We start from the raw sequence: 23336 nt of genomic DNA, 5'->3' as shown, positions 1-23336 counted from the left end.
TACCTTTCCTCTACACCCATCTGCCCACCACCTTTTCTTTTCTGTTTAAAGAATATTTATTAAGCATTTTTTGTACCCATAGCACTATACCAGGCACTCAGTTATGTCAGGGTGAAAAATGAAGGAAAGGGGAAATGGAAATTAAAGCGAGATATTGCTACACACCTATTAAAATGGCCAACATGTGAACACTGATATCAAATGCTGGTGAGGATACAGAGCAAATGAAACTCTCATGCATTGCTGGTGGGAATGCAAAATGGTAGAACCACTTTGGAAGAAAGTTGGGTGTTTTCTTAGAACACTAAACATACTCTTACCATACAGTCCAGCAATCACACTCCTTGCTATTTATCTAAAGGAGTTGAAAACTTATGTCCACACAAATACCTGGACAGAGATGTTTATAGCAACTTTATTGATAACTGCTAAAACTCAGAAACAACCACATGTTCTTTAGTAGGTGAATGGATAAATAAACTATGGTATATCCAGACAATGGCATATTATTCAGCGCTAAAAAGAAATGAGCTATCAAGTCATAAAAAGACACAGAGGAATCTTAAATGCATATTACTAAGTAAAAGAGGCCAATCTGAAAATGCTACATACTACCTGATCCCAACTACATGACATGCTGGAAAAGCAAAACTATGGAGACAATTATAGATCTTTGGTTGCCAGGAGTTTGGAGGGGGGTGTGGAAAGGCAGAGAATAGCAGATTTTTAGGGCGGTGAACATACTCTGTATGGTATAATGGTGGATACATGTCCTTATACATCTGTCCAAATCCATAGAATGTACAACACCAAGAGGGAACCCTAAGGTAAACTATGAACTTTGGGTGATTATAATGAGTCAATGTAGGTTCATCCTTGGTAAAAAATGTACCATTCTGGTGAGTGATGTTGATAATGGGGAGGCTATGTGTATGTGGGGTCAGGTGGCATATGGGAAATCTCTGTACCTTCCTCTCAATTTTGTTGTGAAAGTAAAACTGCTCTAAAAAACAAAGTATTTAAAAAAAACAAAGGAAAGCAAGAAAAAAAGACATATTTAAAAAACACTATTTTTCAAATAGTTTATTTTCTAGACAACAAAATAAAACATTAACAAAGAACTAGATTAAACAGGCACACTGCAAGCAATGAAATATAAAGTGGCTGAGTGGAACAGGAGAAAAAACACTAAATTTGAGTTAGAAAACTTGGGATCGAATCCTAAATTTCTGTGTGAAATTGGGCAAGTCACTTAATTTATTTTTCCTAAGATTCAGTTTTCTGTCACATAAAAATAATAACATTTCTCTTAGAGTTGTTTTGAGAATGAATGAGCTAAATCTCTGAAAGCACGAGCATAGCAGCACACATAAGTAGCCACCCATTAAATGTTTCTTTTCCATAAAGTAGGTAAGTGAAAAACAAGGCAGGATCACCATCTGCTGGGATTTTTTATCCTGTTTCATTAATTTGCCTAAATTTCCTAACCTATAGGAGGAAATACACTGACATAGAGGAGCAGAAAAGCCCTAGCTGTCTTCATTCAAATCTATTTTGCCAATCCATTCCCCACTTTCTATACTATTTTGTGGGACCCAGTGAAGAAAATGGTGTATCTTAAGGCTAGATGTTAGTTGTAGTAGCAGAATTCAGAACATACTGTTTATTACATTAGACAAATGACCTACAAAGGCAGATATGTCCAGAAGAGCCAAAAATAGAGAACAAATGGGATAAGAAAGTAGCTAGAAAGGCAGTTATAGAGTAAGGGTTCTTGACTGTGCCACTATTTACATTTTGGGCTGGATAATTTTTTGTTATGGAGAGGGGCTGTGCATTGTTGGATGTATAGCAGAAACCCTGGTCTCGTATCATACCCCATCCATAATGAACACCCAAAATGTCACCAGATATTGCCAACTATTCCTTTGGGGGAAAAATTGCCCCTGGTTGAGAACCACTGGTTTAGATGGTAACAGTGGCAGGGAGAATAAGAGTGAGGTAACTAATAATACTGTCCAAAAGATTCACAGTTAAAAACAGGCACAATTTAAAAAGATTTATCAACACAAAAATGATATATGTTTATATGAATCATGTCTGGGGTAAACTATCAGCAGTAACTCTCAAGTAGACAATGTAATATCTACCTGATACTACAAAAGAAGAATGAATGTAATGTAATGACTATGTCAAAGGTCAGAAGCTGAGAGAAGGGAATAATGAACTGGATGGGGGTAGACAGAAAGACATGGGAGTGAGTCAGTTCAGTAGTATCTTTTTCAGTGTGCCAATTTAAATTATTTCTTAAATTTTTTCCAAAACAGCAGCTGAGGAACACACAATAGTGGATTTTGTCCCTTTAGATAAGTGGGCAGATGGATAGACGGGTAAGAGAATAGGAAATAAAGGGTCATTTGAATGCAAAAATCAGATTAAAATATAAGAAATCTTTTGCCCGTTTTTCTATATATTATTTGTACTGATTTGTAATAATTCTTTTTCAATTATATGTGTTGAAATGTCTTCTCCAGTTGTAACTTGTGTTTTCATTCTCTTTAAGGTGACTTTTGAGAGAAGGAAGATCAGAATTCTAATGAAATAAATTTAACAATCTTTTCCTTAATGACTTTCATTTTGTATCTTAAATTTTCCCCCACTCTGAAGCTATTCTAGTAAAATTTTACAGTTTTGCCTTTCACATTTAAATCTTTACTTCACCTAGAGCTGATCTTTAGATATGGGATGAAGCAGGGGTCAAATTTCATTTTTCCCTCAATGAATAACCAATGATCCCAATACCATTCACTGAAAAGTCAACACTTTGTCGCAATGGTACCTCTGTTATATATTAAGTTTCCACCCACATAGATGTTTCTAGGCTGTCTATTTTGTTCCACTGGCCAATCTATCTATCTTTGTACCAGTACAATGCTGTATTAATTACTAAAGCCTTATACTAAATCTTCATATTTGGTAGGTCAAGTCTCCCCACCTTACTATTCTTCAAGTGTATCATATTATACCTTAATGCCTCCCTTTATTAATTGGATTTGTTTTATATTCAAATTCATATTCAAATATAAAATTTTAAAAATATAAAATTATATTTATATTCAAATATAAAATTTGTTTTATATTTATATATATTGTTGATAATTTTAATATCTGAAATATTTGTGAATATTATTCTTATGAATATTGTTTCTGATACTCATTCATGATACCTTGTTTTGTAATTTTTGATTGTAAACATATTTGATATTTTACCTGTGGGAATTTTTTGAGTACTGTATTGAAGGTAGATTCCTTCAAAGAGGATTTATGAGTGCTAGATGCAGACCCACCCAAACGTGGGTTTGAATTCTGGCTCTGCAACTAATTCAAATGTCTGTGAAAAAGTCAGTTAATGTTTTTGAGACCATATTTCTTGATATATAATTAGGTAATAATGGTTTCTATCATGCAGTTATTGTGAGGACTACCAATAATCTATGTGAAGCATATGGCACGTAGAAAATGCTTAATTAATAGCAGTTGCTATAATTAATCATTTGCTCTTGCCAGTAAAACAACAGGTAACTATATCAAAGTTCATACTTTCTAAAGCTTCATTCTTATTTTGAAATCTGAATCACATAACAATCAGGTGAGTTTTATCATCTGCACTTTATAGTTGAGCAAAAACTTGCCCAAATTCTCCTATTGGTAAGAATTTAAACTTGAAACAAAACTGCAAATGCTTAATTTGCTCAGTCTCTCTCAAAAACAGTTCTGTCTCATTCAAACAAAAACAAGAGAGCAGAGACGGCAAGGACCTAGAAACTTTCCTGCTGGTTAGTAGAATATTTTCATCAATAAAATTCTTTCATTAGAGTTAGTAAAAGGATGATTAATGATGGGGAAAATAGAAGCAGAGTTCCAAACAGAAAACTGCTGTGAACCTAGGTACTAGTCCAAGGCCTAAGGGTTTCTAATACTCAAAAGATGAGAGAAGTTTTAATATTCTTACTTAAAGTAGTCTAGATAATAGAACTAACAAACCTCTAATAGTGGAGTTAGATTCAATTGTGATCATGTACTTCCTGATCTAACTTTATTATTCATTTGTACCCAAGCCCTCATAATTTTGTAAAGCATGCTCAAAAATTTATCTTTGCTTCAAATGCTTCAAAATGACATAGGAGAACAATTACATGTAACGTTCAAGAATGTGGGCAATTATGTAACTTTTCAAGCCTGATGCTGTCTGGTCTTGTTATGATTCATGGAGTCAAAAAAAGAAACTCATTCATGTGACATCTGCTTCCTAAATCACAAGCACAGTGTCTAGGACACCATTCACCATCTATGAACCACCTCTGAAGGGCTGGACTTGCAAATCCAGGTCTGTGAACAAAGAACTAGAATTTCAAGTAAATATAAACTTCTTGAAGGCAGGGAGTTGGTCAGTCTTGTTCACAGCTATATTACTAGTTTCTAGCACAATGCCTGGCAAACAGTAGATGCTCAATCAATATTTGTGGAATGGATAAATAAATAATGAAAGAGTAAATAATAATTCCTGAGTGATTATTTGAGTTTTCACTCTGCAAAGACAAAATGACCAAGTACAAAATTAAATAATAAATGTATTTTATTTATAACTCATGACATATTTTTTCCTTAATTTAAAAAAACCCAAATAATGTAGATTAAATGAAGTACTACGCATTTAGAGTAAAAATTCTGCTACTAATACACATGCAAAGTTAATGTTATGGTTTAACTACTTCTATTTCATAATGAGTTACTTTTACCCATCCCTTTATTAAAAATAATGAGAACAGTAATATTAACTGTAACAATGTTTCTACCCTAACCTGTTATAGCCACTAAACTATAGGCTTGACATACATTATCTCATTTACTCTTCACAAAAAACTTATGATACAGATATTACCATTACATTTGACAGATGAAGAAAATGGAGTTTAAATAAGTAATTTGCCCAAAGTCACCAAGATGGCAAAATCCCAATTAAAATCAGTCTAATTCTAAAATAGCTGGTTTGACGATAGAGAAAGTCAATGTACCTATACAGACTCACAGTACATCCAGCTTGCTATCCAACCTCAAACATGAGAGAATAATTCTCTATCCTTTCAACATTTATTGAACATCTATTACGCTTCAGGCATTATGCTAGGCTCTCTTAAGATCATTTGTAATTCTGAAAGACAGTTAAAAATACATATCAACACTGCTCTCTGGGAACTTACTGTTGAGAGCTATACTCTGAAAGTTTCCCTACTGTGTTCACATCCATGTGTGACATGTGTGTTTTGTTTGTCCCACTAAGCTACAAACTTCTTTGAAGCAGAGTGTTATCAGATTCATTTTTTTTGTATACTCTAAAAATGCCAAGCACAGTGCTTTGCTCATACAAAGTTCTTAATAAATACTGTTCAAAAATAACACTATGCATAAACTGAACTAAATTTCCTTGGATGAGAGAAAATGCAAATGAAGATTTTATCTTCAAATCTTCTGTGCAATTATCTTATAGTTAAAGAAAATCATAAATGCCCAAAACAAGACAGTTTTATTATTTTAAATATTTTATTTCATTGGTAATTTTAATAACATTGTTAAATTTTCATGGAAAAAAATATAAAATCTATTCTGATAAATCTCATGTTCTATGTAAATAGGCTTTGTTTGCCTGTCATATGCTATAACCTTGGGTAATGTTCTTTTTCTAATACGGCCATCTCCTACAATCCAAGTTAGTGCATATGATTTCACAAGGATAAAAGGATTCAATTTTAAAAAGGATAAATAATAACTTTTCTATTTTCTCTCAGAGCCATTATTATGATTACAGAAATATATGAACACTTGTTCTGTAAGAATTATATATAAAAAAAGAAACTGCATCCTGACAGGAATTATTTTATTTCCTCTTCTGACACTGCATTTTGCTTCTTAGACTAGATAAAAACAAAATCAATTTGAAAGGACAGATTTTAATCTGAGATGTTACTGAGTATTTTTTTTGTGTGTGGAAAAAAGACATGTGGCAATTCAGGCTATGCATTAGAGATCAGAATCTGGCCCTAAGTTTGCATGATTGATGGGTTTCTATTTCAACAGTCATAAAGGTGAATAGTAACTGTAATAATGCTTACCACAGAGAGAATTGATACAACCTCAACCAGTTTCCCCTTTTATCTTTAGCATTAAATTGCTTCCACTATAGCAAAAAGTTTTTTAAAACCACATGCAAAATCTTATGCATTGCTTAAATATAACACAAAACTACACATATACACATCTATAACATGATTCCAGTAGACAGAACAAACACTGATGTTAACTATTCATAGAAAAGCTCATTCAAGAACCAATTTCTGAAATTATATGTTTGCCCAGGGTACAAATCATTCATTTGTGAGTCACAAGTAAACCCAGAGGAGAGAAAAGTTCATTACATAATGATATATTTTTTATTATACTCTTTACTGACCATATATACAAATGCTACTTATTTTACTGGGCCTGAGTATTCTCACTGAATATTCTGTCTGGCTCTAAAATTGGAAACTTACTTTGACTCATTCTTTTCTGATGGGAAAAAACGCTATAGTAGTATCTTCTGGTCACCAGTCAGTTGGCTGGCTCTTAAATGCTCATAGGAGAGAAAAGCGCATCACCCAGAACACTGACTATGCAGTCTTAGCATTAGTAATCTTCATTTTGCCCTTCATCCTCTGTATCACAATTAAGCAGTTTCTCCTTCTTATATGGGATAATACTAAAACTGGAATCTCTGGGAGACATAAACTTATCTTGCAGAATTGATTTAATTAATCTGTGCTACTGTTACCTAACAGTAAGATCTCGGGTAAATCATCCTATATAGAATATTTGACCTTTCAACCTTATAGAATAATTGTGGTAATAAAGGGTAGCAGCATTTATGAGTGGCAAAGAAGTTCTAGGTCATGTGCCACACGTTTTACATATATCTGCACATTTAATATTCAGAAGCAACCAATGTTCTAAGGTACATACAGTCATTTCCATTTTACATATAAAGACACTAAAAATCAGAAATTTAAAGTAACACTATAATAAATGGTAAAGCCAGGAATCAAACCTAGGTCTAAGTGACTAAACTGAAATATACATGAATGTGAAATAATGAGGTGAATAGGTAAACATGAAAGTAAAAAGTTCCAATTTTTTACTTCTGGTAATGGTGGAGTAACTTGAATCAGACTTGTTACCTCACTGATAAGAACTGTGAACTGTGGAAAAAATACTAAAACAAACAAATAAAAAACAACTTTTGAAGACACAACGAAGAGTGACCAAAAGGAGGCAGAAACAGAAGAGAAAGGACTTAACCCATGAAAGAAGAGAATATTGCTGAGCAAGATCGACATTTACATGGCTTTTCTCCTGAGGTAAAAATTTATGGAAGCAGCTAGAACTGAAGCAGAAAGCCACACTCTTACTGGCTTGAGATATCAGAGGTGAGAGTTTGGGATTGAGAGAATGGCTGACAACTGAAGGCTGCGGGAGGTGGATTTCAGAAACTAGGGAAACACAGAAGAGTTAATAAATTTGTAGATATACTCCCACATGGGCTGACCCCTGAACTGCGCATGCATGGGAAAGACTCCAAAGAACTCAGTGTAAAGTAATAGCTGGAAGGCTGAGACAGGGATTTCTGCTGCTGCCCATTGCATGAGACAAAAAGTTTGAAGTTTGAATCTCACCAAATTAAAGCAGCTTGGTGAACAACTCAGGCTTTCCACAGAAATCCCTGAAGGGCCACATTTTAGGAGCAAAAGTTATATCCCTGTACTAAGAGGGTCACCCTAGAATTAAGGGCAAAAACAAGAGACCTACTCAAACAAAAAATAAACCCAAGCCTTCACCAGATAAAGATGCACGGCCAGTGATTTAACTGTGAGAAAAAAGTCAATACTCTTCAGAGGAATATAACAGAATCCAGAGTCTCTAAAGTATATCATCTATCCATTATACAATAAAAAATTTCGAGACATGAACACATAGGAAAATGTGACCCAAAGTTCACAGAAAAAGCAGCCAATAGAACAGACTCTGAGATGACTCAGACAAACACTTTTAAGGCCACTATTATAAATATTATCAAGAACATAAAGAAAAATACCATCATAATGAATGCACAAATAGACAACCTTAGCAGAGTAATGGAAACAAATAAAAAACGAATCAACTACACTTAAAAATGGTCAAAATGATAAATGTTGTTATATACATTATACCACAATAAAAAATTTTTAAAAATAACTATATTGAGTAATCTATGATACATGTATATGAAGTCCCAGAAGAAGAGAGCAAAAATGAGTCAGGAAAAAAATTTGAAGAAGTAATGGGAAAAATTCTCCTTTTTTGATGAGAAAACAACCACCTACAGATCAAAGAAGCTCACCAAAACTCAAGAAGGAAATACACAAAGAAACACAATCTGGGCACATCATGTCAAATGGCTAAAGTCCAAGAATAAAGAATAAATCTTAAAGTAGCTACAGAAAAAGACAGTTTAACTCTGTCATCAAAGAATTAGTTCATTATAATTCATATAACTCTAGGAATTCAACTACTTACTCAGTTTTGTTTCACTTTTTAAAGATTTTTTTCACTTGCAAATACCTATTTTTTCCTCTACTCACAGCTATGAGAGCTGTAATGTTATGCATCATATCTATGGTGAGAAAAGTATTTACGGCTGAAAATTTGTTAAAAACCATAATAATAACATTGTTCTGCATGACATAATCTACACATAAATCAAAATATATAACGACGTACACCTGAAATTTATATAATGTTATAAACCAAGGTTATAACAATAAAAACAATAGTTTCTGGATATACTAGCTAATTGGAAGGAGAAAGAAATAGAAGATATAAATATTAGAAAGGAAGATGCAGGGGCTGGCCTGGTGGCACAGTGGTTAAGTTTGCGTGTTCCGCTTCGGCAGCCCAGGGTTTGCCAGTTCGGATCCCGGGTACAGACATGGCACCACTTGGCAAGCCATGCTGTGGCAGGCATCCCACATATAAAGTAAAGGAAGATGGGCACAGATGCTAGCTCAGGGCCAATCTTTCTCAGCAAAAAGAGGAGAATTGGCAGCAGATGTTAGCTCATGGATAATCTTCCACACAAAAAAATAAACAGATGAAAAAAAAAACAAAGAAAAGAAAAGAAGATGTACCACTCTCAACAATGGAGAGATCAATCCAGACAGAGACTCAATAAGGAAAGAGGGGATTTGAACAATACTGTAAACCAAAAGCACCTAATAGACTTGTACAGAATGGTCCCCAACAGTAGCAGAATATACATTCTTCTCGAATGCATATGGAACATTTTTTAGGATAGACCATTTATGAGCCCAGAAAACAAATCTCAACAAATTCAAGAAGACAGAAATTCTATCAAGCATGTTTTCTGACCACAATGTTATAAAATTAGAAATCACAATAGAGAGACACCTAGAAAATACACAAATACATGGAAATTGAAGTGTAGATTCCGGAACAACCAATGGATCAAAGAAGCAATCAAAAGGGAAAGTAAAAAAACATCTTGAAACAAACAAAAATTGAAATACAACGCACCAAAACTTGTGGGATACAGCAAAACCAGTTCTAACAGTAAAGTTTATAGCTCTAAATGCACACATAAAGAAAATAGAAAGATCTCACATAAACAACTCATGGAACTAGAAAAAGAAGAACAAACTAAGCCCAAAGTAATCATAAGGAAGGAAATAATAAAGATTAGAGCAGAAATAAATGAAATAGAGAATAGGAAAACAACAAAAGATTAAAAAATGTAAGAGCTGGTTCTTTGAAAAGATAAACAAAATTGGCAAACCTTTTAGCCAGACTAACAAAAAAGAGAGAGGAGTCAAATATGTACAATTATAAATATAAAGGGAGACATTTCAACAAGAACCACAGAAATACAAAGGAAAGTAAGAGACTACTGTGAACAATAATATGCCAAGAAATTGGACAACCTAGAAAAATAGATACATTCCTAGAAACATACAACCTACCAAGACTGCATCATGAAGAAATAGAAAACCTGAACAGACCAATAATGACTAAGGAGATTGAATCAGTAATCAAAAATGTCCCAACAAACCAAAGCCCAGGACTACAACGTTTCACAGGTGAGTTCTACCAAACATTTAAAGAAGAATTAATACCAAATCTTCTCGAACTCTTCCAAAAAACTGAAGAGAACACTTCTAAACTCATTTTACAAGGCCAGCATTATCCTAATACCAAAGTCAGATAAGGATAATACAAGAAGAGAAAACTACAAGCCAATATCCCTGTGAACATACATGGAAAAATTCTCAACAAAATGTTAACAAATTGAATTCAACAGTATATTAAAAGGATCATACACCATGATCAAGTGGGATTCATCCCTAGGATCCAAGAATGATTCAATATATGCAAATCAATTAATGTGACACATGACATTAACAAAATCAAGATCAAAATTATATGATCATCTCAATAGATGCAAAAAAAGCATCTGACAGTAATATCCTTTCATCATAAAAACTCTCAACATAATAAAGCCCATATATGACAAGCCCAGAGCTAACATAGTTAATGGTGAAAGGTTGAAATCTTTTCCTCTAAGATCAGGAGCAAGACAAGGGTGCCCACTCTCACCGCTCCTACTCAACATAGTATGGGAAGTCTTAGCCAGAGCAATGTGGCAAAAAAGATAAATGAAAGGCATCCAGTGCAGAAAGAAGTAAAATTGTCCCTGTTGGCAGATGACATGATCTTGTACTGTCATGTATCATTTAACAACATGGATACGTTCTGAGAAATGCATTGTTAGGTGATTTCATAGTTGTGTGAACATCATAGAGTGTACTTACACAAACCTAGATGGTACAGCCTACTACACACCTAGGCTATATGGTACTAATCCTATGGGACCACTGTTGTATATGTGGTCCATCGTTGACTGAAACATCATTATGTGGCACATGACTGTATACAGAAAAAGCTAAAGACTCCACCAAAAAACTATTAGAACTAATGAGTGAATTCAGTAAAGTTGCAGGAACAAAATCAATATACAAAAATCAGCTGCATTTCCATACACTAACAATGAACAATCTGAACAAAAATAAAGAAAACAACCCCATTCACAACAGCATCAAAAAGAATAAAATATTTAGGAATAAATTTAACCAAGGAGGAAAGATCTATACAATGAAAACTATAAGACATTGATGAATGAAAACGAAGAAGACACAAATAAGTGGAAAGATAATTCATGTTCATAGATTGGAAGAATTAATATTGTTAAAAAGTCCATACCACTGAAAGCCATCTATAGATTCAACATAATCTCTATCAAAATTCCAATGGAATTTTTTACAGATAGAAAAAACAAACCTAAAATTCATATGGATCCACAGAAGACACCAAACAGCTAAAGCAATCCTGAGGAAGAACAAAGATAGAGGAATCATGCTTCCTAATTTCAAAGTATACTACAAAGCTACAGTAATCAAAACAGTATGGTATTGGCATAAAAACAGACAGACAAATGAAAACATAATTGGGAGCCCAGAAATAAATCCACACATATGGTCAACAAGGGACTAAGTTGACAAGGGAGCAAGAAAATTTAGTGGAGAAAAGATAGTCTCTTCAATAAACGATGCTGGGAAAACTAGATATCCATATGCAAAAAAATGAAACTGGATCCCTATCTTACAACACTCACAAAAATTAACTTGAATTAGATTAAACACTTAAATGTAAGACTTGACACCATAAAACTCCTAGAAGAAAACAGAGGGAAAAGCTTCTTGACATTGGTCTCGGTAATGAGTTTTTTTTGGATATGACATCAAATGCAAAAGAAAGAAAAGCTAAAATAAATTGGTAGCACTACATTAAACAAGCTTCTTCTACACAGCAAAAAAATGAGCAACAAAATGAAAAGCCAATCTATGGTATGGGAGAAAATATTTGCAAATCATTTATCTGATAAGGGATGAATATCCAAAACATATAAGGAACTCATACAACTCAATAGCAAAAAAAAACCCTGATTTTAAAAATAGGCCAAGGAATTGAATAGACATTTTTCCAAAGATACACAAATGGCCAACAGGAATATGAAAAGGTGCTCAACATCACTAATCATCAGGGAAATGCAAATCAAAACCACAAGGAGATCACCCTACACCTGTTAGAATGGCTATTATCAAAATGACAAGAGATGACAAGTGCTGGTGAGGATGTGGAGAAAAGGGAACCCTCAAGCACTGTTGGTAGAAAGTAAATTGGTGTAGACACTATGGAGAACAATATGTAGGCTCTTCAAAAAATTAAAAAGAGAACCACCATGTGATCTAGCAACCCGACTTCAGGGTATACATCTGAAGAAAATGCAATCACTCTCTCAAAGAGATATCTGCATACCCACGTTCACTGCAGCATTATTTACAATTGCCAACTCATGGAAAGAACCTAAGTGTCTGTGAATGGATGAGTGGATAAAAAAAATATGATATATATATATATATTGGAATATTACTCATCCATAAAAAAGAAGGAAATCCTGGCATTTGTAACAACATGGATGAAACTTGAGGGTATTACGCTGAGTAAAGTAAATCAGACAAAGATAAATACTGTCTGATCTCACTTATATGTGGAATCTAAAAAAAAAACTGAACTCACAGAAACAGAGAGGACTGGTGGTTGTCGGGGTTGGGGGAGGCAATGGTGGGGTCAAAGGCGGTCAAAGGGTACAGACTTCCAGTTGTAAGATAAGATGAGTAAGTTCTGGGATGTAACGTACAGCATGGTGACTGTAGTTAACACTATACTGTATACTTGAAAGTTGCTGAAAGAGTAGGTCTTAAAAGCTCTCATGGCACACACACACACACACACAAAAGGTAACTATTTCAGATGATGGATGTGTTAACCTTATTGTTGTAATCATTCACAATATATACATAGATCAAATCACCACACTGTACTCCTTAAACTTACACAATGTTATATGTCAATTATATCTTAATAAACCCAGGGGAAAAGAAAAAGAGGCAATTATATCCTTATTTCCATGATGACACGCATGTATACTTGAGAAACACAAGAAAATTAATGGAAAAACTAAGAAAGAAAAAGAATTCAGAAAGATAGTTAGTTATATAATTAATTTATGGAAATCTATGATTCTCCTATATATAAGCCATGCCTGGTTAGAAAATAAAAACTAGAAACAAACCCATTTAATATGAAAAACACAACAAAAATAAATATAAACAAATCCAGATATCTGCAAGACGTAATTTGTTTTCAGAATAATCGATATTCTAAGACTGCTTATTCTGCCTAAATTAATCTATTATTTTAATAAGGAATTATCTAGGAATATTTTAAAAACAAGAGAAGTAAAGAGGGGGACCAGTCCTTTCAGATATTAAAAAGATTGGAAAGATACAGTAATGAAAGAGTCTAGTCCTAGAGAAGGAACAGACAAATGGAAAATGTATAATGAAGAATCTTCAAATATACTCCAATATACATAAGATTTTAATATATGATAAAAGTGACATTTTAAGAAAATTTTATTCAATAAAACTTCTGAGACACTCACAAAACTCCAGAGGACTTAAAGATTTAAACACAGAAAGTTTTTATAAAAAAATTTAGGGGAGGTAGGGCTGGCCCCGTGGCCGAGTGGTTAAGTTCGCGCACTCTGCAGCAGGCGGCCCAGTGTTTCGTTGGTTCGAATCCTGGGCGCGGACATGGCACTGCTCATCAGACCACGCTGAGGCAGCGTCCCACATGCCACAACTAGAAGAATCCACAACGAAGAATACACAACTATGTACCGGGGGGCTTTGGGGAGAAAAAGGAAAAAATAAAATCTTTAAAAAAAAAAAAAATCAACTGTTAAAAAAAAAAAATTTAGGGGAGGTAGATGAACAGACAGAGCACAGAGGATTTTTAAGGCAGTGAAACTGCTGTGTATCATGCTATTATGGTAAATATATACCATTACACATTTGTCCAAACCCATAAAAATGTACTACACCAACAGTGAAGCCTAATGTAAACTGTAGACTCTAGGCAATAATGATGTGTCAATGTGGGTTCATCAATTGTAACAAATGAACCACTGCAGTGAGGATACTGATAATGGGGGAGGCTATGCATGTTTAGTGGCAGGTGGTCTATGGGAAATCCATATCTTTCTCTCAATTTTGTTGTGAAGCTAAAACTGCTGTAACAAAATAAAGTCCCTTAACAAAAATTAAGCCCTAATGATGGGAAAGAAAAAATGGTACCATATATTTTATAATCTTGGAGATAAACTCCAGAAGCCATAATAGAAAAGACTGATAATTTGACTAACCCCAAATTTAAAATTTCAGTATGGAAAAATAGAAACGATCATAAATTGAGTTGAAGGGCAAATTAAACCACAAAAAATTTTAAAACACATGAAAAAGGGCATATTTTATTAATATACAAAGAGCTCTTAGAAATCAATAATAGAGAGAAATAGTGGAAAGGCCACTAGCAAAGAACAACAAATCTATTGCATTTATGTAAAAAAAAATATATATATATATATATAAAACTATATGCATGTGTGTGTGTATGTATATGCGTGTCACAAGTTTTTGCACACGTTTACTTGTATATGGATAGAAGATTTCTGAAATGATACATAAAAAAGGTTATAGAAGTTACTTTTGGGAAGTAGAAACAGGAGGTTTCTATTTTTACTTTTTATTCTATACTTTTCTATAATATTTGTTTATTTTAAAAACCATGAGTATGGATTGCTTTCATAATTCAAAAGCAAAACCTAAAACAAATACGTTACTTCTGATACCGACAGTAATGCACTGATTGAATCAATATATATTCATTTCTGTGGTCCTTCTCTTCACTCACTAACAGTACTACATGTTGAATATTATGGAGTTAAAACATTTCAAAACAGGGAGTGATTTACTAAAATCTTGTAAAACAAAAAGCATTAAAACTCTAGAGAAGGGAAGTTAACTAAATAAAGGTAGTTCAATTTTGTTTTTTTAGGTAGTTCAATTTTATTTCTGAACTTCTTTCCTTATCCTTAAATTGCTTTTGAAATATACAGCAGAGGAAAGGAAATAATTATTGCCGTTTTCATTTTGCTTCTTTAAAGTCAGAACTAGAGAGTTTTCCCCAGGAATTCCTTTCTCTTCACTCCTTCTGGGGCTCCGGAATTAATTGAGTTCTTCCTCCAAGGCCCACCACACTCAGACCTTTCTCTTACAGATGTTGCTTCTCTATCCTCAGCAGTTTTTCTCCGAGGAAACTAGCCTCTCTCCCCAAGAGTCTGGCTACTAACAAGCAATAGCTGGATTAAAAGCAACTTGATCAGTTGCTTGCTCGGCAAAGGAGCATGCAGGCAAGGAACAATGATAGTAATTAACGTTAGGCTCTGAGTCTTACCCTTTAGTAGAGTAATTTGAGATACAATATATTGACTACTATATAGAGTTTTCAAGAAGTTTCTCCCCAAAGATCCTGGATCAAGATGACACTTTTTCTAATAATCATATTGCAATTTCTTTCTGAACATTTAAGTACATTGGAATTCCCATTTCATACATTTCAGTTAGCTCCTAAATGATAAAAGAAATAACCAACATGTGTATAAATGAAATACAATTATGTCATTTAATTGCCTCCATGACACTATATTGTAGTGATTATCAAACCTAGTGCATTCTATTTTTCTTCATATCCATAAATTTTGTCTTCTAATATGGTGTTTGGCACAAAAAATTTTTCAAAATATATACATGAACAAATAAATGCAAAGAAAAGACTGTCAATTATTTACAAAAATGGTCTATTAGAATAGGAAAGGGCCTTAGAGTTTTTCTAATCCGTAAGAGTTCCATAAGCCACCCCATCCTATCCCTAATCACCATTACTACCACTGTCACACTCCTAGCAAACGGTTTTTCAATCTCACTGGGAACACTCTATTGATGTTAAATCCTCTACCTAAGAAATTAGTCCATTCCAGTTTCAGACATACCCTGGGCTTTGGAACATTGACTTCTGAGGGCAAAACTACAACTCCTAATATTTTCCCCAGGTTTTATTATTATTTTTTTTTACCACTAATACAGGGTATTTACTTCATTACTTCACTGTTACTGATGCTCTTCATACTATAAAGTCCTTATCATTTTATTTGCTTATTTATGTCCTTAAATCCCTTATTTTTCAGTTCAAAGTTTTCCTAATTAGATCAGCATATCTCTAAGTAAATATTGTATTTCCAGTTTTTGTGACGCATATTCTTTTCCAAAAGTCCACTACTCTTGTATCATCTCCGCTTCTAGAGAATCTGATTCTGTGGACTAAAAAATGCTCAAAGTCACACAGCTGGTAACCAGCAGAACTGAGATTAAGCAGTAGAGATGGGGCCAAAAGATCTGTTTTTATAAAGCTCCCCAGGTTATGCTGAAACATAGCCAGGCTGGAGAACCACTAGTCTAGTAATATGATCCAGACTTTAGAAAATCAAATTCCACTCATTAAATACACAGTCAACTATTCATTTAACCATGTACTCCGCTTTTTCCCCAAAGTTTCAACCTTCATTTGGAAAATGAGATAAAATATAAACCAAACCCTTAAGTCCTTCAGTTTACTGAAAAGTTCTGGGGAATAAAGAACATATCTCTACTGCCCAGAACTGCAAACTCTCTAGTTCCTTACCTTTGCTCATCTTTTAGCTTCAGAATTGCCTCCAATAACAGTGCCTCTGGATGCTGTCTACAAGCAGAGGGGCTAATTACAATTTCCTTCATAAACATTTATTTAGGGCCTATTATATGCAAAGAATAACTTGAAGCAAGTTTTACATACCTTCCAAGTATGTTTTGGAAATTTTATGTGTTTCATGCAAGAATGGAAAAACATAAGGACCACACGATAGGGTTTTATAACCCCTCCCTTCTCTTTCAGAACGTCAAAGAGAAGAAAACACACACAAAATCCTTTTATTGAAGTGCTGAAATAAGAGTGTACACCCTGTGTAAGTTTTATTACATAAAAAGTCTGTGACAATTGTCAAAAATATATGGGAGATGACCACAAAGAAGATATGATAAAAATGTAGTGATGACCTATATACCATATACCAAGTTATATATTAAAAAGACTTCACTGGAATGAGCTTTACTAGAATAAGCAGTAAAATTAAGGTTAAAAATATATGGTGGCTGTGTTCATTTTGAAAGGTCAACAATTTTCTTAATTTTATTTTAAAGCAAATTTCTTACTCATGAAAATAAAAAGTAGTCCTGGTCTGAATCAAGCATAGCAAAGGAAAAACTGACTCAGTTCATTTACAAATTAGTATAACTATCAGAGCAATTATAAATACAATTGCTATACCATCTCTAAAGTCTTTAGGGCATCTCATTTGTTGATACATGTAATATGAATACAATCCTTTGATCATAAACCTGTAACCTTATTCTTTGAACTCTGATCTCAAGTAAACAAAGAAACAAAATGAGAGCTATCATTTTATAATTAAAAAAAGAGCTACAGGGGCTGGCCTGGTGGCATAGTAGTTAAGTTCATGTGCTCTGCTTCAGTGGCCCAGGGTTCGCAGGTTCGGATCCCAGGCACGGACCTACACACTTCTCATCAAGCCATGCTGTGGTAGCGTCCCATATACAAAGTGGAGGAAGACTGGCACAGATGTTAGCTCAGGGACCATCTTCCTCAAGCAAGAAAAAAAAAGAGGAAGATTGGCAACAGATGTTAGCTCAGGGCCAATTTTCCTAACACACACACTCACACACAAAAGAGCTATAGAGTAGATGGAAAAAAGTATTATCATGAAACTATCTATGTTCAGGAAACAGTACTGCCAAATCATTAGAAGCAAAACATGAACATCTACTCGTGGCTCATGTCTTGTCACAAGTGAAACAAGCTCTTTCCTAGGAGAAGAAAACTCTGTTTTTAAAATCAATTTTTCTTCCCTAATTTTATTTTCAGTTAAAAACAAAACAAAACAAAACATTGTTACGGGTTGAACTTTGTTCCTCTCAAAAGATATATTCAAATTCTAACCTTGGACATGGGTGAACGTGACCTTATTTGGAAATAGTGTCTTTGCAGATGTAATCAAGTTAAGATGAGGTCATGTTGAATTAGGGTAGGCCCTAATACACTATGACTGTGTCCTTATAAGAGGATTGGAGACACAAACATACAGGGAGAAAACCATGTGATGAAGGATGTAGCAATTGAAGTGATGAGTCGATAAGCCAAGGATTGCCAGAAACACCAGAAGCCAAGAGAAAGGCATAGAACAGATTCTCCCCTAGAGCCTTCAAAAGAGCATGGCCCTATGGACAACTTGATTTCAGACTCCTAGCCCAAGAACTGTGAGAGGATACATTTTTGCTAATTTAAACCACCCAGTTTGTGGTAATTTGTTACAGCAGACCTAGGAAACTAATACAGAGAACCAAATTGTCTGTTTACTTTTATTGTTCAAGTGGAAATATCAAATCAGTTTCTCAGACTAAATAAATTTTTGATCAATGCATACATAAAAGATATTTAATCTCAAGAAGAAGATTCTTCAAATCAGTTTGCTTTGCATATGAAATATTTCTCCAAATAATAGTGGTTGATATAAAGTGAAAATTTTAGAACAGGTAGTGAGTTCATGAATACCCAAGTAAAATTTCTTGCAAAACTTGGAATGTACACAGGTTTCATGTGACTAAAAGGTTAACAATCTTTTTTTTTTTTTTGAACAACTATGTTTTTTAACAGTGATTTCTGGATAAATTGCATTTTCACATGTTTAAACATAAATCTTAAATTTCTTGTTGGGAAACTTCAATGCAAACAAAATTTAGTAGCAGTACAACAGACATAATGATGTAAAAGGAATGTGGCATGAGTATATCCAACAAATTCATTATTTCTTTTGCAAGAGTTGAGCTTACTATGAGGAAACCTGTTTTTAATCATTTCACAAAAAGTAGAATAATTACATCACCTATTTATTGAATTATGTCCTAGGCAAGTGCTAGGTACCCAAGATTTTTACTTATGTTATCTATCCCATTTAATCCTTACAGTCATATTATTATTAGCATCCAAATTTTAAAGATGTACAAATTGGGGGTCAAAAAGAATCACTAATTTGCCCAAGGTCACACAGCTGGTTGGTGTGGCACAGTTGTGGTTTATCAGTCACTCTGTTCTGTGAACTTGTTTCCTTGTACAGCAAACTTCTAAGTCATGCCTGCTATGTTCTAACTGCCATTCTAACTACTGAAAGTTTTTACCACTTTAATTTGAAAATAAACCTTAAAACATAGGAAATAAATGAAACAGTCAGCACTTTATCAATTAGAATATAAATATCTGTGGCTTATTAATGACATGGTCATAAATAGAATGCCATTCAAAGAGAACAAAAGGCTTCTTAATAGAACGTAGAAGAAATATAAATTAGAGCTGACACAAGATATGTTGTTGTGGTTAAAGAATAACTTAAAATCAAAATAAGATACTATATGTGGATGAATGAAAAAAAGAAACAGAGAAATCTGATAATAGGTTGCTTATGGAGAAGGACTGTTTATGTGAACTCTCTTCAGTAATTTAGCAATAATCAATTTTAAATATTTTTTAAAATAGTTAAGTGGATTATATCAAACTAAGAAAAGATTTAAATCATGATTAAAGTATAATTCTGAGAAAAGAAGTTTTAGAAACAGTCACTTAATAAAAGTGTGCAAAGGGTTATAAGAAAGAACTTCCCACTCCGGACGCTGATAAATTAGATTAGTTTCTTGAAGGAAGCAGTGGAATCTATTTCTTTGAAGATCCTTACAAACAGAAGGCATACATTATCAGCAGTTCAGAAAGGTTTAGGTGTGTCTCTGCCAGAAGGCAGCCAGTGGATAACCACTAACATTCCACAAAGCCAGGTGACTGCATAATAATACTATTCTGATAACTGTTAGGCCAGTGCAACTCAGCTGCTTTTTCTTTTCTTTGGTGATCAGGATCTGCTGTCCGAAAGTTGCAGAATAATTTAAACATAATTAGATGAAATTTTCCCCAACAGAAGAACAAGAATTAATTTTGACTCCAGTTACTGAAAGAAAACTCAGCTCTACACTGGGCTCTTTAAACATTTATAGGCTCCTTTACTTAGAAAGTATTCCTCTATGTACAACTTAAAAAGTAGACTCGTTTGCTGGATGACCTAAGGCCTATGAGTTACTAAGATTAAATAAAAAATTCTGAGCATATCTATAGTTTCTTTTATAAAATCCTTTGAAAAGTTCAATTTTAGTGCATTCCACTTAAATTTTTTAGGTTTACTTTTATTTCATTTTATATTCCTCTACTTAAGTCTTTTTCATGAAGACAGAGAAGGCAGATACTTTACATTTAAATTTTTTTTCTTTAAAATACAGTCAATTTCTTTCCAAGCAAACTTTCCCTTCAAAGGGTAATGTAATTAATTTCGGTTTTGAAAATAGAACTGTGCTCCACAATTCTTGGCCAACTGTTCTTCCAAGAGGACTAAGAGCTGCTAAGAAAGTAACTAAAAGTTCAATGAGATCGTTTGATGCGGGATTCTCACAAAAAGAAAGCTGTGAGGAATATAAAGGGATGACTTCCCAAGATTTTGGAGCACTTTAGAATAGTTGTCAAAAATAAGTGAAAAAAAATGCTGGAGTTAAATAAAAAAATTCATACATGGTATGGAAAACTGTAAAATAAATAGAAAATAACTCTAACTTCCCAAACTGTTTAGTATTTGTAGTTGTATGATATGTGTGCCCATGATAGAAAAGAGCCGTGTTTTCAAATATGGGTACTTAATTTCTGTTATTTAAATTTTTATTGTGTATTTAGGGATTTAATGTAGCTCTGTACTACGTAACAATACGCAAAAGCAGCTTAATGCATTTTCCGACTTGCCACAGTGCCCAAAAAAGAAAAAAAAAATGGAAGAGAGAAATAGCTTAGCTATCCTTACATAAATTGCTATATTAAAGAACACTTTTTATTTTTTCATTAAAATGCAAAACAATTTTACTTGTTTCTACATACTTAATAACAGAAAACTCATAGCACAAATATTTCATTGCTTGCCTCCAAAAAATTGCTGACATCCTCTGTGGCCATCTGCAAAGGTGATCATTCCTTTGTGTTTGATGGAATTAGAGAAGTATCAGGGTTTGTGGATTGATGAAGGAAAATATTCTGTGCTCTTGGCTTCCGGTATTTATTTCCTTGGTCCTGTTAAAAAGGAAACAAGGGTGAATTTACCAATTTTGAACAGGTAGCCAGTTATTCTATATTCCTTTAGATTCATATTTAAGGACATTTTGAGATGTTTACAAGGTCTCATTAAGAATTACATAATTTTAGTCTTACACACAGGCCTTATTAAATATATAACTGCAGGTAAGAAAGAGCTCTATCAACCGGATGATTCAATTCCCATATTTTACAGTACGGGAAACTGAAATCCAGAGAGGTTAAACAACTCAACCAATGTTACAGCCAATTAGTGGCAGAGCCAGCATGAGAAAACAGTTTTTATTACTCCAAGTTCAGGGCTCTTTCCTCCAGCTGTCTCTCAGCAGGTAGAAGAGAAGAATCTTTGGAAGAGGGAGGGAGACTGGGAAGAACATTATCATGACCAACCTAATTTCTTAGCCCTAATGCTTAAAGAAAATTCTAGAACAAGAAACAAAAAACATGACAGTTTAATAATATTTAGGGTTTTAATTCATAGCACTGGACTTGCTCAAAGAGATATTTTATTAAAGTATGATTAAGATATTATTTTATTAAAATAACAAGTCACCGTCAAATTCCTGAATTTCATTCGGAACCATGATCATTTTTTTCCCAGTCCTTACTACCGCAACAATCTACTAACCACATAGCAAAAGAGTGATATTTTTATTATCCACAGAGCAACAGAGTGATATTTTTAAAAAGGAAACTGGATTTTAGATATTCTCTTGCTCAAACCCTCCAAAGATTTCCCATAACATTTATGATAAAGTCCAAAAGCCTGATCTTGTCTGAGATGACTGGTTACCTCTCTGTCAGCCTATCCCATCACTCTTCCCCCTGCTTGGTATTCAAGAGCCTTAGTGGCCTTCTTGTTCTTCTTCAAATATGCTAAGTACACTTGGTCTTCCTTCAGACTGGAACACTTTTCTTCAGATAGCCACATGTCTGTTCCCAATGACTGAAACACTCTTTTCTTTTCCCTTAAGAGTTCCATTGCATGTTTCAAGAATCTGCTCAAAAGTCACCTCCCAGAGAGGCCTTCTCTCACGACTCCAGCTAAACAACCTTCTCACCCTCCAACCCTCAGCACCCTCCCCACTGGCCTTCATTCTCTATATCCATATCTGGTTCATTTCCATTCATGCTATTTATAATTTATAGATATTATACAGCCTAACACAATCCCTATGGGGGCCAGATGTGTTTTGGAATTAAGTATGATTTGAGCTTTTGAAGGTAATACAGTACATGTACTGCAATTATGTAACACATTCCCCCTCCCCGCCCCCATCTGCGAGCTCTGGGGCAGCACTCTGAAATCAAGTATGTTAATATTTTACAGCAAAACATATATTCATTCTAAGTGGGATTTTTAAAAAGACAATATATAGCCTCATATCGGTTTTACTACCACATAACTTAAGATTAGGTCAGGTTTTACCATTATATGAGTTGCAAAAACTTTCAGTTTCAGAGCTTTTTGGTCTTGGAATGAATTGTGAAATATACTACATATTAATTTTTTTATTGCTTGTCTCCCCTATATGTTTGTGTTCCATCAAACACAAAGCAATGATCACTTGGCATGCTCACCAGACCAGAGATCTTTTTTTTTGTTGCTGTATGTCCAGTGCCTAACAGATAATAAACACTCAGTAAATATTAGTTAAGTGGATAAATGAAGGCTTCTGTAAGGATTAGTTGTTTTTGTTGTTTACATTATAAGTAAATCCTATCCTATAGTAATATAATTTCTGTTAATTGAAAGGATACTTGAAAAAATTATTTAAAAAGCTTCTTAAAATTTTTTCTTCTTTTAAGGTTCACTAAAAGAAAAAAAAATGATAAATGACACTTAGATAAAACTACAGAAAACAACACCTGGGCTGTGTAATACAGTG

The 23336-nt window shown here is 33.8% G+C and overlaps 1 protein-coding gene across 26 annotated transcripts in view; it reads right to left on the bottom strand.

The window, feature by feature from the left end:
• Nucleotides 1-23336, bottom strand: part of MBD5 (methyl-CpG binding domain protein 5) — a 423339-nt gene that overhangs the window by 181098 nt on the left and 218905 nt on the right. For 25 of the 26 annotated variants that reach the window (XR_011528341.1, XR_011528342.1, XM_070579639.1 and 22 more), the window contains one exon: nucleotides 21280-21426. The gene's annotated coding sequence lies outside the window, so the exon portion shown is untranslated. Of the gene's footprint in view, nucleotides 1-21279; nucleotides 21427-23336 lie in introns of those variants that run through there. The other variant, XM_070579645.1, reaches the window with a different exon arrangement.

Source organism: Equus przewalskii, chromosome 17 (assembly GCF_037783145.1).
Source record: "Equus przewalskii isolate Varuska chromosome 17, EquPr2, whole genome shotgun sequence".
Taxonomy (NCBI): Eukaryota; Metazoa; Chordata; class Mammalia; order Perissodactyla; family Equidae; genus Equus; species Equus przewalskii.
Note: the sequence above shows the minus strand (reverse complement) of the source record. Positions and strands in the feature narration are given on the sequence as shown.